Below are 15,131 nucleotides of genomic sequence, written 5' to 3'. Positions count from 1 at the left end.
GTCAACCCAAAGGGTTTGATCCTCCGACCCATGCGCCCCAGGGGAGTGTTCTGCTGTCGAGCTAGATCCATTGCTTTATATCAAACTGATAAAATAAAGTATTGCATCAACCCACCGAAGCAGTGCATTTATAAAAAGGTGCGACTCCTTACATTTAATCAATCTACAAGACAATAAGACGTTATAGGACAGTTCAGGGATTAAAGTATACTGGGTTGGTTTTGTTTTGTTTTAAGAACTCAAGTTTCTAAATAAAATGATATTAATTTAGTTAGAATAAATAAAAGTATACACCGTTTACTCATCAGTAGCAACAATAGCTGAATTTAATTTTACATCTTGAATTGGTCTATCTCTCGTTCCAGACGGTTATGTACTGTTTAATGAAAAATACGTATAAAATCTGGCTACGCCAATGAATTCAACCGGAAGTAACGTACAGTTTTGTAAGAGAAGCATGGACTGTTAATGTTAGCATTCAGGTATGCACACCCTACCGTCGGTGAGCCCATTGGGTTATTTCTTATTCCAGCCAGTGCACCACGACTGGTATATCAAAGACCGTAGTATGTGCTATCCTGTCTGCGGGTTGGTGCATATAAAAGATCCCTTGCTACTAAAGGAAAAATGTTTCTTCTCTAAGACAGTATGTCAAAATTACCAAATATCTAACATTCATTAGCCGATGATTAATGAACCAATGCGCTCTAGTGGTGTCGTTAAACAAAACAAACTTTAACTTTTTACAACTTGAACTATGACACGGACGGGCTTGATTTAGTAGAAGGCAACCTTACGCGAATTCGTGCCAAATAGTTTGTTTACAACGATGACCCAATTACAGTGTTCGTCATTTCCGCTCCCCGTGAAATTACGCCGTGAAGAGTCTGTCTGAGAGCACTTGCCCGAGACTCGAGCGTGCTTCATTAACACGTGCAGACGTTTGAAGTAACCCATTTAAGGGCGGAATGTCACAGGGTGTGTGTCAACAACGCATTCAAAATGTAGTTGAACTTCAAAAGACATTAAATCTACGGAAATAATAACTACCAATGTAGCTAGAACGCTCCCCCTTCCCCGCCCCTCCGTCCCCAATTCTGGAAAATTGAAAGATTCGAAGTTATCAATAGGTTTTTCGTTATATATGGATTACGTGTACAGAGAGAGAGAGAAAGAGAGAGAGAGAGAGAGAGAGAGAGAGAGAGAGAGAGAGAGAGAGAGAGAGAGAGAGAGAGAGAGAGAGAGAGAGGAAGAGATGGGGTAGTTAACAAGCAGGCTTTCATTCGAAATGTTGAGAGTAGGAAGAAAGTATATAGAAAGGAAGTGTAGTTTGTACAGTGAGATTCGCATTGGTTTTCAACCCTCAAATTGAACTGACAGGAGTCAAGAGTCAAAAGTTGTGCTTGGGTCCACCAAAAAGGAAAGTCTGAGACAGACAGAAAGACGAACGAACGGACGGTCGAAATAAAAGGGGAAGGAAGATATAGAGATACAAAGACGGTGATGACAAATTAATTAGTAGAAATGTGATCTTGGTGTGCAAAATGATGGTCATAATTATTTTCAAATAATGTTCAAACATGCTGTATATACCGGGCCTCATTCTGGGACAACTTTTGTATACAAATTTTACCAAGTTGGCAATTGACAGAGTAAGCTCTGATATATACATTATACTTTTTTCATCTTTAAAAGTACGTTACGCTGAATATAATGATACGCTAAGAGCAGATTATATTCATAATATTACGTTTACAACGTCTGCGCCCTGGGCATTGTTTTCGCTTGATGTCGGAAGAGGGAGATGAAAAAAGGGGGCATTAAATGTCTGTGATCGTTCATTATAAGGTACAAAATGTGTCGAGTAACACAGGCAAGAATTCGTTGGGATCATTCATAAAAACAAAAGCAGTACATTCTTGCCGAAGTCTGGAGATGTATTTGCCCAACTAATGACGGCTCTAACGCACCTTGAAAACATCTCCCGTCCAAAAATATGTTATATAACCTCAGAAAAAATATAAAAGAAGAAATACTGCAAGATGTTCAACGAATCAGGGAAGATAGGAGACGACATTGCTGACGTTGCTAGCTTCATGGATATACAAGTTCTCTAGACTTCGTTACATTCTGCTATGCCGCTTAAATGTTACCTGGGTGTATTCTTTACTTCTGTGGGGTATACATTTCTACAAGAGCCATTGCTATACCTGAGAAAATGTTTTTAAAAGAAACATTGGCTGCTTCAAACAATGCATGTTGTACGAAATAAGGAGAAATAAGCCAGTCACTTGATATGCACTTACATCCTCCAAAGATCCAAGCACGTATATCATAGACAGATAGAGGAAACCACATTGGGCTATTTCTCAATTCAGCCAGTGCACCACGACTGGTATATCAAAGGTTGTGGGATAGTGCATATAAAATGTTCATTGCTACTAATGAAAAAAATGTAGCGGGTTTTCTATCTAAGAATAAATGTCAAATTTACCAAATGTCTGACATTCAATAGCTGATGATTAATAAATCAATGTACCCTAGTGGTGTCGTTGAACAAAACAAACTTTATAACTTTAATAGAGAAAACAGAACACAGGGCAGGTATACTGTTTAAGTGTTACTGTCCGTATGTATTGTGAAATGTCAAAGAACTTGACCATGTGCAAGTTAAATTCGTACTCAATATCTGGTGTAAGTTTAAGGCGCAAATTTCATTTGTTTGTAGTTCGTATGAGATACGTATGTACATAATCCACAAGGCCTAGAGTGATAGGATACGCGTACAGAGGGCGTATAAATGGAATCTAATCAACCCATTTGCATAGAAAGTGATTGATACGGATACCCATTACAGAAATGGAATTTGTTCCAAATAGTTAAACATTTAAAAGAGTTTTATTTTCTTCCAACAACGCTCAATGAATTTAAATACCGGTTGTTATATGTATTATAATTGTTATGCACATTGTGCTAGGCAAGTCTGGTGAGGCGAGGGTTCGTTCGATAGTGAATCTCGGCATTCGTTCTGTTCAGTTCTGTAATCTCGACAGATATTCTTAGCTGTAGAACAAACCGCCAAATCCTCGCATCTTAAAGAGACATCATGACTATTTAAAGGTAATTTACATGGCATAATGAAGAAAAACGAATTAATTAAACAGCAAACATATCACATGCGAGGGATATAGTGTTTTACAACAGCGCATTATTTTACCTTTATTATGAAATATGACTGATTTCCTAGTACTGGCAAACTTTTATAGTGAAAAATTTCAGAATTTGCAAACTACTAGTCGGTATCTGCAAAGAATGGACAAATACAAAATAATGATGTAGGCCACCTAACTCAGTTTAATCACCGATAATACGATAATACATTTTCTTTCTCCGCGTAATACGTTTTCTCACCTGCCCTTTTCATCTGGTAATTGGTGGTTACTTAATATTATTTTGTAATAGGTACTGATAATAGTTTTTGTAACAGAACAAGATACTTTTAAGATTTAATATTGTGTTTGATTATACGATAAAACTAAGACTTGGATGAGTTAGATACCAAAGTGTTCCAGTTTTCCAAAATTCTACTGTAACACGGGTGTCGGAAGCGGACAGCTAAGGAGGCATTGCAACCCCAACCCCAACTTTAACGATAATACATTAACCCCCTCTGTTGAAAGTTTAATTAATAAATACGCCCCACACCTACCCCCCCACCACCACCAGTCACTGGCATCTCCTGACGCCCATGTAACAAGCAGTGGTCTATGAACTGTAGACTGATGGAGTCTGTTGGTGTACGAAGATCGAATATCCATCCTGGCGGGCTAATGAAAAACACGTGGCCATAAAACACATGGCGAAAATTATTGAAATATACACATTTATCGAATTATCATGCAAGAGCCAATTTCGAGTATGCTCCGCGCCAATGTCTGTTAGGTGAACGAACGCGTGCACTGCGAACTGTATTCTGTGCCTGGTCACTTGATGGCTAATATTTTCCAGGATAGAAATTAAAATGTTACTCGTAAGCGTCGTAGTTGCCAGGGCCCCGTTCCACGAAGCGATCTTAGCCCTACCATAGGGTAGCTATGCGCTTAAGGTAATCTTAGGGCTAAAATCGCTTCGTGGAACGGGGCCCATGTCTGTCAAAAGTTATAGGTCATTCATGTTAGGTTGGGCTATTAAATGTTTCTTTTGTGTTTATGTGTTGTGGCTTGAGTGATTTTGTTCGTTTCGTTTTGTTTTTGTTTTATAAGTTTTTTCGATGTGTGTATGTGTTGTTTGTTTGGGTGTTTTGTTTTGTTTTGTTTGTTAAGTTTTGTCCTTTGTGTGTGTTTTTTGTTGTTGTTGTTAATGTAATTGTTGTTGTTGTTGTTGTTGGTGGTGGTGGTGGTGGTGGTGGTGGTGGTGATGGTGGTGGTGTTGGTGGTGGTTCATTTTTTTTTTTTTTTTTTTTTTTTTTTTTTTTTTGGTAAGGGCTGTTTTTAGTGAATTACTTTTGTGGTTCTTTGCTTTGTTTTGTTTCCCTAGGCCCCGTTCCACAAAGCGATCTTAGCCCTAAGATCACTTTGATCTTAGCGCTAAGATCGCTTCGTGGAACGGGGCCCTGTTCTGTTCTGTTTTTGTTTTTGTTTGTTTTTATTTTTTATACAAAACATTTTATATTCAAATTAGGTACACACAAGAAAATTAATATTCAACGTTTACAAGAGCGTTCACCACGTCCAGCGAGTGTCCAGAACGTGACTACAGCCCATGAGTATAAGTGACGCGGTCTTCTTGGTAATTTAGTTCGGTTCATAATTGTGTCAAGGCAATTTAGGTGGTATATAGACATACCATAATGCTACGAAAAATATACGCAATTTACCCACTTATTTATAATTAAAGCGGAATGTAAATTATAATAGCCACCATTACGAAAATAGAGAGAGAGAGAGAAAGAGAGAGAGAGAGAGAGAGAGAGAGAGAGGGGGGGGGAGGAGGAAGGGAAGAGGAAGGGAGGGAGGGAGGGAGGGAGAGGGATAGAAGGAGAGAGGGAGAGAGAGGGAGGGAGAGATAAGACGTTTAACGGCATCCCATCACAATGGTTATTATGAGATAGAAAGAAGAGAAGAAAGGAACGAAGGAAGAAAGAAAGAGAGTAGAGAGAAAGAAACTTGAATGAAGAAACGAATATTCATTATATTGATAAACATATAATGATCTCTTTTAAAGGACCATATTATAGCTCATTTTAAAAGCAAAATGATATAAAAATAATATACAAATAACTTTATAACAATAAAATACGTGTAGTTAACTTAAAATGAAGAAATTACGCTAATCAGTATCAAAGTACGATTTATGCATATTTATTCGTGAGCGTTCGGGAAAAAAAAGGGAAGTGACGTCAGAGCCGCTGTACTCTTCCATTGTTGTTAACTGTTTAAACGATCGGGATTGTCTTTTTATGGTTTTCCAAAGGATTGTATCCAAAGAAAGACGCGTGTATTTTATCGCAAAAGAAAAGATTGGACACCAACACCGCATAGTATTTTGGTGTCAGCCTATTTACAGCCCGGAGCCCGAACTTTACCCGGCGACAAAAACAGTACTCGGTTGCGAATGCCGAGGTGTACATTGTACATATTTGGCACAAAGATACACCTCAGCATGATGTATTTATATATGTTAAAACAAAAATGTAGAAATTTTTATTTATTTATTTTTTTGGAAAAAAAGAGGATTTTTCATGTTAGGGCTGTAGGCCTACATAACAAAATCTGTATTCACCGTCCGAAGAAGGAAACGTCAATAAGTAATTAAATATGGCATATACAAACATGGGATTTGGCATGAGGATACATCTCAGTACGATGTATTTAAATATGTTTTTAAAAGAAACGTGTAGAAAACAATAATAATTTTAAATAATGTTTTTAATCTTCGGGCACGAAGTTCAATACAAAATAAACCATTACTGTCGGTGTCGAAATAACTATTATGTTTCATCCACGGGCTGACTTGAGAATCGGAGTGTTGTTTTAGTTAATTGGTCCTTTCTTTCAGTGGCCTGCACATGTGATTCCTGATTGGCAGGTGTATATTACAGGGTATCGACCAGGTAAGTGATTACCACGGTCTAGACATACGTACAAAATACGTGCCAGTTTTTTTAAGATCACAGGGTATTGTGGCGTAACCTGTCGCGACTATAGTACAATGTTAATGGACATTATCAGCCGCCCTGCTTCATTACTGTAAATAATGCTGTAAAACCCTTGATTAAGTAGACTTTCCCATCTAAAATTACAAAAATGACCAATTACGTAGTACCAAAGAAAAGAAAATTATCACTTGGGTATCGTGAGTGGTCGTTTTTACTCTAACGCACCATACCAATAGGCCTAATAATATGCTACTTTTTTTATGAGAGAAAAATACTATAACCCCATTTCGTTCTATTGATGCAAATTGAAATATATTTAGTTTAAAAGTTGATTATACTCTCAAGTCATTTATGTTGTTTTACAAGTCAGGTTAATGAAAGTGAAGCGCCTTGTCGTAAATTAGAGCGTTTGTTTACACTGTGCATACAGATTTCATTATGTACAGCCCGAACATGAAAAATGCGATATTTTCTAAAAAAGAAAAAAAAAAATGTTTGTCCTACATTTATATTTTGTTACATATTTAAATACATCATACCGAGGTGTATCTTTATGCTAAATATGAACAGTATACATCTCGGCATTAGCATCCGGGTTTTGGTTTTGTCTCCGGGTTACTTTCGGGCTCCGGGCTGTAAATTGGTCGACCGGTCTGGTTTGGCACCATCGGTTTCTCCACCCTCCGACTCGCTATCCGTTTTTTCTTAAGTATCACTGTTGTAAGTAAATGTGTGTCTTTCTTCATTTACTAACAGCTCAAAATTGATACGGCAAAACTTTTGCGAACGAACACTCTGTGCAAGTCTTAGATTCTTTATGAATGGTACGGACTAATGCTTTTAAGTGTAAGGCTTCAGATCAAGCGACGCGTCTCTGACGTCACGGACCTCGTGATTGCCCTGCTCATTAAAGATCGGCAATTTCCGCTAAGAGTTCATATCTCAGGGTTTTTTACGGAGATATGTTAAGTAATTAATGTTTTTTTGTTTTTGTTTTTTTAGGTGATTCAATTTATAATTAATTGTACATGGTTGGTGCCAAATATAGGTCACGTGACATGTTTCCTTTAAGCTTCTCATTCGATTTTCATACCATATTTAAACAAATATAGTTAAAATATTGATTTGATAAAACAGCTCCGTACCTGAGAGAGGAAGGGGCAGGTGCTAGATAGACAGGGGGCTGGGGTGATAACTGCCCTGATAATATAAAACAGTGACCGTTTTATTTTAGAAGTCACCTTTTTGTCTAACTGGACAACACCCTCCAATACTGAGCCCTGATTCCTTTTAGTCTACCCTCCCGTTATTTTACGTTAGATACGGCCCTGTAATATAAATTAAATAAAGGATGGAATTTTAATACAGCTATATCTGCGTTAAGACTGCTAAACACAGTGTTCTTTTCTTTAATATGCCCGGATGTGCTGATTCTCAATTACACTTCCCGTGAAATGCGAATCTCACACATCATTCCACTACATTGCTATTAGTATTACCATCTGAACTATAAAGAGGTTTGACCTAATTAAGGTACGTTCACATTAAGTTATTTATAGTAACGATTTTTCAACACACGGTCGAGGTGTCAAAACGCTTCAGTACTAACAAACAGTGTTTACCTAACATGAGCAAGATCCATTTTGAATTGAACTTAGCAGTTTAAATGGGGTATATTTCCACCAGGAAGGTGGAAATAGCCCAACGGTCTCTCAAATTGCACACTGGATAAAAGTCGCACCGTAATAACGTATCTAGACTGTGGTTTCCCTAACGCTTGGCGTGAAATGCTAGCGTCCTTGCCCTCTGTTGTTTATAACATCTTACCTTTATAAACTAAATTAACCGTTCAGTTCACATCGGCGGACTAAACCGGAAGTAAACATTTACGACGGGATGTGTCTGTGAAAACTAATAAAACAGCCGACGAAGCATTCTTCGTAGACTTGCCAAGCTCTCGATTTCGTAACACACTGTTTAAGACAAAATATTTTACGTATATGCCTGAGTAAGCTTTTACTCAGCACGTGTATGGCAGTTTCCCCAGCATATATTGCTTTAAAAGCAATTCGGAACTGTTTAACACTTGTACAGTTAGAATCGTTACTTAATTTGATTTTACCTGACATTTAAAACCAAATTTATTTTAGGTTTGCTTAATGACACCATTAGATAATTTTCATTGACTTAGTAATCATTGGCTATTGGACGTCAAACATTTTATCATTAACACACGTATTAGACGAAACCCGATACATTTTTACATTAGCATCGGAGGCTCTTTTATATGCATTTTCCACAGACAGGACAGCACATAGCACGGCCTATGATATACCAGTCGTGGAACACTGGTTGGGACAGCGAAGATACAGTAGAGTTGTATGTATGTGTATTACTTTAGTAAACACAGTGTTATCTTAGGCCAGACTTCAGATGTAAATAACCGCGTATTGTCAGCTATACCCTTTGAGGATAGGATAATTTGTGGAAAAAAAAAGAAGAAGAAAAAGTACAAAACATCAAGTTATGAGTAGGCTAAATGTTTTATCATTATCATTATTTTATTCTTAAATTGTAAAATTAGTTAAAGCTAAACTTACTCGTGATACGTATGGTTATAGCACACTTTCGATGTTTTGATTGACAACCGATAGACACGAGTGTAATAGCGAATATCTGCTGGTGATGAAAACATCGAAAGTGTACAATAACTATGCATACAACGAGTGCGTTTATACGGTAACTGACTTATACCACGCCCCTAAGTGACGTTGTTTGACGCGATAAGAAAAGTTTGGCTCAGTGAATAGTGAGGTTTTGAAAAAGTGGGCGGTTACATAGATTTATTACACATGTTTTTGTTAATGGAAAGATAATCTAAGAGTAATACAAATATTAAAAACTTTATCATTCTAGAGACAAACTCTTTAAATATATTCTAACAGGCAGGTCCAACATGTTTTACACGTCCATATCCACTCAAAGTTCAGCAGGCCTTTGAAAATTGCGAGAACGATCGTTTCGTTCACGCGTCGTTCACATAAATCTAATTTAGCGTAACCTATTTTCCATTCGCGCATTAAATTTAGGACATTATTTGCATGGACATAACGCGTTACGCAAAAAGAAAATGGGTTACCTGAATTTAGTTTTGTGTAACCGATAAATGGTTTACGCAAATGTTCAGTTCTCGCAGGCCTGTTCAGGCATGCTCGCCCTGGGTCTTGTCTCTGGCATGATCCAGAATATGACAGTTTGGTAAGTCTAGTTCTATACCTGTCATATCATAACGCATGAGGCTGTCAATACCTGGCAACCTTCCAAACACACTTTACAGTAATAATTTACATCTTATTGTGGATATTTACAACATGTGCACCAATTTCAGCCAGTCGTTAGCATGTTTTTCATCTTCTGTAGCACTAATCCGAGAGCCGTTCGGACGGCCAGGGTCATGCCGTGGCCCGAGGAAGAACACTGACAGTAATGAATTCTGTTTGAGCGTGAACTACTAATTGGCAGGTGTCCGCCAACTGACTTACAACTTTAGGAGATGCTTTAAAGCATGTTCGCTGTTCGCCCATAACAAATAGTTCACATAGTATTTACTAATGTACACACTATAGGACGAAACCTGACAGCACCCCCATTTAAACAATATTTCGGTTAAATATATAGAAGCTCTTTTTTTTTGTGTGTGTACATGTTTAGCTTAGCTAGGTGCCGTAGGTCGTAAGATCTATTCCCGCCATCAGACCCATTGGACCCATTTGTCATCACCTAAAGCTAATAATGTTCAGTGGCTTGTAATATCAATATATAAACAAATAAACAAAGAAAGGAACACATGATACTGTAGACCAGATTTAATTCAGTACTACCGTAGTAATGTCTGTATCTGAATGCCAGTTACTGGCGTAGGAAACGGGGGGGGGGGGGGGGGGGGGGGAGGAGGAAGGGGCAGGGGGAAGGGGAAGGGGCATGTGCCCCCACCTTTTAGCAGCAGCGATGTTTTTTTATATTTATACATGTATTTGTGCGTGCGTGTGTGTGTGTGTGTGTGTGTGTCTTTCTCTGTGTGTGTGTGTGTGTGTGTGTGTGTGTGTGTGCGTCTTTCTCTCTGTGTGTGTGTGTGTGTGTGTGCGCGCGCGCGTGCACGCGCCCCGCTTTTTGGCACCTTCCTACTCACGTGCCAGTAACGTGGAATGAGCATCCCGACACCATAGATGAAGGTATACATTGGTTGCAGTCATGTGCTACACGGGCGAGACGTAGCCCAGTGGTATAGCGCTCTCTTGATGCGCGGTCGGTTTGGGATCGATCCCCGCCGGTGGGCCCATTGGGTTATTTCTCGTTCCAGCCAGTGCACCACAACTGGCATATCAAAGGCGTGGTGGTATGTGCTATCATGTCTGGAATGGTGCATATAAAAGATCCTTTGCTACTAATGGAATAAATGTTTCCTCCCTAAGACTATATGTCAGAATAACTACATGTTTGACATCCAATAGCCGATGATTAGTAAATCAGTGTGCTCCAGTGGTGTCGTTAAACAAAACAAAGAAACAAAAATCATGTGCTACAAAAGCTTGTTCTGAATGTGCACATAAAAACCTATGACCTAACCTAATCTGACCTGACCTGACCTGACCTGGTTGTAGTGAAAAGTATGCTATAGTGTTTAAAAAACTGTCCCTTTAATTATCGTGATGGATAGAATGAATAAAATAAAACAGATGTAATTTCAAATGGGCTGAGGTGTCAATAAAGATACATTCCTTTCATTTCCTCAAAATCCAGCCAGCTAAAAGTGCCAACGACCCTTGTGTGCGAGTTCAAAGCCAAGTACATTTTCCTGTATTCAAGTGGGAACAAGTGTGGTGCTGCATCCTGCAATTAGGGGGGTCAAAACGTCAGGGGTACAATACTATTCAAGTAGAGCATAATAGTATGAACCAGTTTTCACCTGGTAAAGTATTTCTCGTATAACTAATATTAGTTTATAAAAAATACCATATAAAAATACCATGTTTTTTTTACAATTTTCCATACATGTATGATGTTGATATTGTTGTTGTTTGTTGTTGTTATTATACTTTTGTGGTGTTTGTTTATTGTTTTGTTTTTTGTTTGTTGTTTTTATTGAGTTCTTGTGGTGGATTTGGGGTGAGTGGGTGGGGTGGGGTGGGGGGGGGGGGGTAGAGTTGCTGGGCTAAATTGTTTTGTTATGGTTGTTCAAAATAGTTTCGATATAAGATATAAAGTGGAGAGAATTTTTTCGTTTTTTTTTTTTTTTTTGTTTTTTTTATAAAATATATAACAACTATTTGTTTTATATTATGAAATATATAATAACTACTAAGTATTTGTTTTATATATAATGTTTATTTGTTGCTCAGTTTGCTTTAGTACCTATTATATGAATTATGTATGCTTTAGAACAGTGCTCAACAAAAGGGAAGAATTCAATATTGACTCCATTAAAACAATTTCTTTGTATTTTCCTCCAATTCCTGAGGGGCCAGCCTTAATCCGTTACCGCACGCTTCACTGGCCATTCACAAAGTGGAGACACGTGGGGCAAAATTTAACAAGTCATTAACCATTCATCAGTTTCATTCTAGCGACAGACTGTAACAAATGAAGTTCAGTGCAGTCGTGCACTATCCATTACCTTTGATGTTCGCTCTAATAAAATTTGTCAACTAACGGCTGCTGCTAACGTTATTGGCAGCAGACGACAGCTAGACTGCATCATGGCGAATTGAGTTGTGTCCCTTAGAGCAAAAAAAAAACCCAAAAAAAAACCCATAAAGTATTTTAGGTAATGGGGTTTTGCTTTGCTTTTTTAGGGATATTTGTGGGGATTTTTGGTTTGTTGTTGGGTTTTTTTGTTGGATTTGTTTTTTTTAGTTTGATTATTATTATTATTATTATTATTATTATTATGTTATATTATTATTATTATTATTATTATTATTATTATTATTATTATTATGTTATATTATTATTATTATTATTATTATTATATGCGCGCGCGCACGTGTGTGTGTGTGTGTGTGTCTTTGAGAGTTATTTGAGAGTTATTGTTTTTCATTGTTTAGCTTTTTTAACGTTAAATTTTCAACCTCGCTTCCTCATCATATACCATAGTTTACTAACATAAAAGGCAAAACACAACCACAGTTTTAATAAATATAAACTCATGTACCTTCGCTATCAACACATACCATCTCTACTACATAGCTGATAAGCGAGTGCTCTTACAGCACAATTTATGCTTATGTGACTGAAGACAGAATCCAATTTAAAACTAAGGCATGATCGTCACGGAAAACGTTGGTCAATGTATAAAAAGCAGAAGTTTATACAATACATTATGATGAGGTATCAGAGGTTATATGTACAGTGAAATCTCTCAAAACCGGACCCTCTGTAAACCGGAATTTCCCCAATACCGGACATTTTTCACGATATTTTATTAATAATCAGTATATAATTTAACCTCTCTAAACCGGATACCTCTTAAACCGGACATTTTTATTTGTTCCCCGGGTGTCTGGTTTATAGGGGTTCCACTGTATATATCAATATTTTTTTTTTTTTTTATTGTTTTACAGAATAAGCCTTCGTTGACCTCACATTGGCCTCACGCTAGACGTTGTGCAACATCCTTGACCACCATTGACCGTCCAGCTAATTCACTAAACTGCCAGATAACTTACCATCTATTATCGACCAACACATAATGCCGGGACCGAACAATGAGTTATTATCACCTGTATGAACGGACATCAATCAAATGGGTGCCACCGCTATGACCTCACCGTGTCAGATGAAGTATTAACACTTTATGAGCTGTAAAATAGCAAGCGCATAAAATAAATGGGTATAATACGGGCCTGTCGGAGAGAATTGTAATCGTCGGGGTGTGTTGTGGAGACATAAACATAAATAATGGTTAAATATGACAATGCTAATAATTGTTTTATATATGACTCCAAACCTACCCCCACCCACACACCCATCCCCAACATTATCTCCAAAGGACCGACATTAGCTTAGTTATCAAACGTTACTAGACTAATACTAGGGTGTGCCACGGTTGATTTATTCATCATCGGCTATTGGATGTCAAACATTTGGTAATTCTGAAATATAGTCTCAGAGAGGAAACCCGCTACATTTTCCATTAGTATCAAGGGATCTTTTATATGCACCATCCCACAAACATGATAGCACATACCACGGCCTTTGATATACCAGTCGTGGTGCACTGGCTGGAATAAGAAATAACCCAATGGGCTCACCGACGGTAGGGTGTGCATACCTGAATGATAACATTAACAGTCCATGCTTCTCTTACAAAACTGTACGTTACTTCCGGTTGAATTCATTGGCGTAGCCAGATTTTATACGTATTTTTCATTAAACAGTACATAACCGTAACCTCTTTAATTCACCGAGTCGCCATTGGGCTATTTCTTGATCCAGCCAGTGCACCACGACTGGTATATCAAAGGCCGTGGTATGTGCTATCATGTTTGTGGGATGGTGCATATAAAAGATCCCTTGATACTAATGGAAAATGTAGCGGGTTTCCTCTCTGTGGGATGGTGCATATAAAAGATCCCTTGCTGCTAATCGAAAAGAGTAGCTCATGAAGTGGCGACATCGGGTTTCCTCTCTGAATATCTGTGTGGTCCTTAACCATATATCTGACGCCATATAACCGTAAATAAAATGTGTTGAGTGCGTCGTTAAATAAAACGTTTCTTTCTTTCATTGCTGTAGCCAGATTTTATACGTGTATTTCATTAAACAGCAAATAAACTGAATCTGTTTAATTAACCGAGTCGAAACTGTTACAAGACTATTTGTACCTGTGTACAGGGGCTGTCTTTCAGACATATCTCCTGAATGTTTTACAGATCATTTGTAGACAAGTTGGAGTTGGGTGTAGAAAATTGGTAGATCGTTCGTCTGAGATGTTAAGGGTCGTAGAATCAAATCTGAATCCGATGGGTTTCCCTTTTCCACCCACTAGCTAACTACTGGTATGTTAAAGGTTGAGTCCTTAGTATGACGAAGTGTTCATAAAAAAAATCACTTGCTTCTATCCGGTTGTGGTTCTAGCGGGTTGCCTTTCTCACTATCTATGTGCGTAATAATCATGCTAGATATCAAATAGCAGTAGTTTTTAAATATAATATTTTGTTTGTTTGTTGAAGAGTTGTTAACTATTCCTCTTCTTTTTTTCCACATTCGGGTTTGATAAAGCTAGCGGTAAAGTGGTTAATCTATGTTGATAAACATGAGAGCCAGTTCATGTGGTTCACATGTGTTATTATTAACCAGATGCTCAAATGGATTCCAAATGCGACCTCCCCCCCCCCCCTCTCCCTTCCCCGACCCCCTGCAGATTTATTCGTGATTAATCACACTGGACAATCTAACAGCATGAAATTGAAGATTAATGATAATTCACCCCCATACGATTTAATGCTGTTTTAATGAATAATTAATATATGAAAGGAAAATTATTGATCAAACTTGACATCATGAATTCGAACCTGATGAGTTGTTTGCGTTCCAACCAGTTCATCATGACTGGTGCTTCAAATACAGTGTTATACATTGTAATGTCCACAGGACAGTGCACACATAAAAGATCACTTACTGTTTGTTTATTTTGTGGCGAAAGTGAGATTCCTTTTTTCTGGACCCCTCCCCCGCCCACATAACTTTAGAGTACCTCTAAAAACGTCACTGTATAGCAAACGAATACATTGAATGCAATGCAATGCTATGGTCTGCTTTTTTCTGCTTCGTCATATAGCTCGAGACACCTCTAGCCCTCCCCTTATTAATACTACAGCATACCAATAAGGGGAAGGCTAGAGGTGACTTGAGCTACTATATATATGTTAGTGTACCTTTGAATTTCTGTTGGTGACCAGCCCCCCCCCCCCCC

General features: G+C 38.0%; 1 protein-coding gene and 1 long non-coding RNA gene across 2 annotated transcripts in view; one reads left to right on the top strand and one right to left on the bottom strand.

Moving 5' to 3' along the window:
- LOC121367726 overlaps window positions 1-13,251 on the top strand; it is a 40,283-nt gene extending 27,032 nt beyond the window's left edge. Inside the window, exons 2-3 of the long non-coding RNA XR_005957425.1 lie at window positions 4,681-4,788; window positions 12,778-13,251. This is a non-coding gene — a long non-coding RNA (uncharacterized LOC121367726). The remainder of the gene's footprint in view (window positions 1-4,680; window positions 4,789-12,777) is intronic.
- Window positions 1-15,131, bottom strand: part of LOC121367725 (matrix metalloproteinase-2-like) — a 77,906-nt gene that overhangs the window by 42,993 nt on the left and 19,782 nt on the right. The window lies entirely within an intron of this gene.

Source organism: Gigantopelta aegis, chromosome 3, assembly GCF_016097555.1.
Source record: "Gigantopelta aegis isolate Gae_Host chromosome 3, Gae_host_genome, whole genome shotgun sequence".
NCBI classification, from domain to species: domain Eukaryota; kingdom Metazoa; phylum Mollusca; class Gastropoda; order Neomphalida; family Peltospiridae; genus Gigantopelta; species Gigantopelta aegis.
Note: the sequence above shows the minus strand (reverse complement) of the source record. Positions and strands in the feature narration are given on the sequence as shown.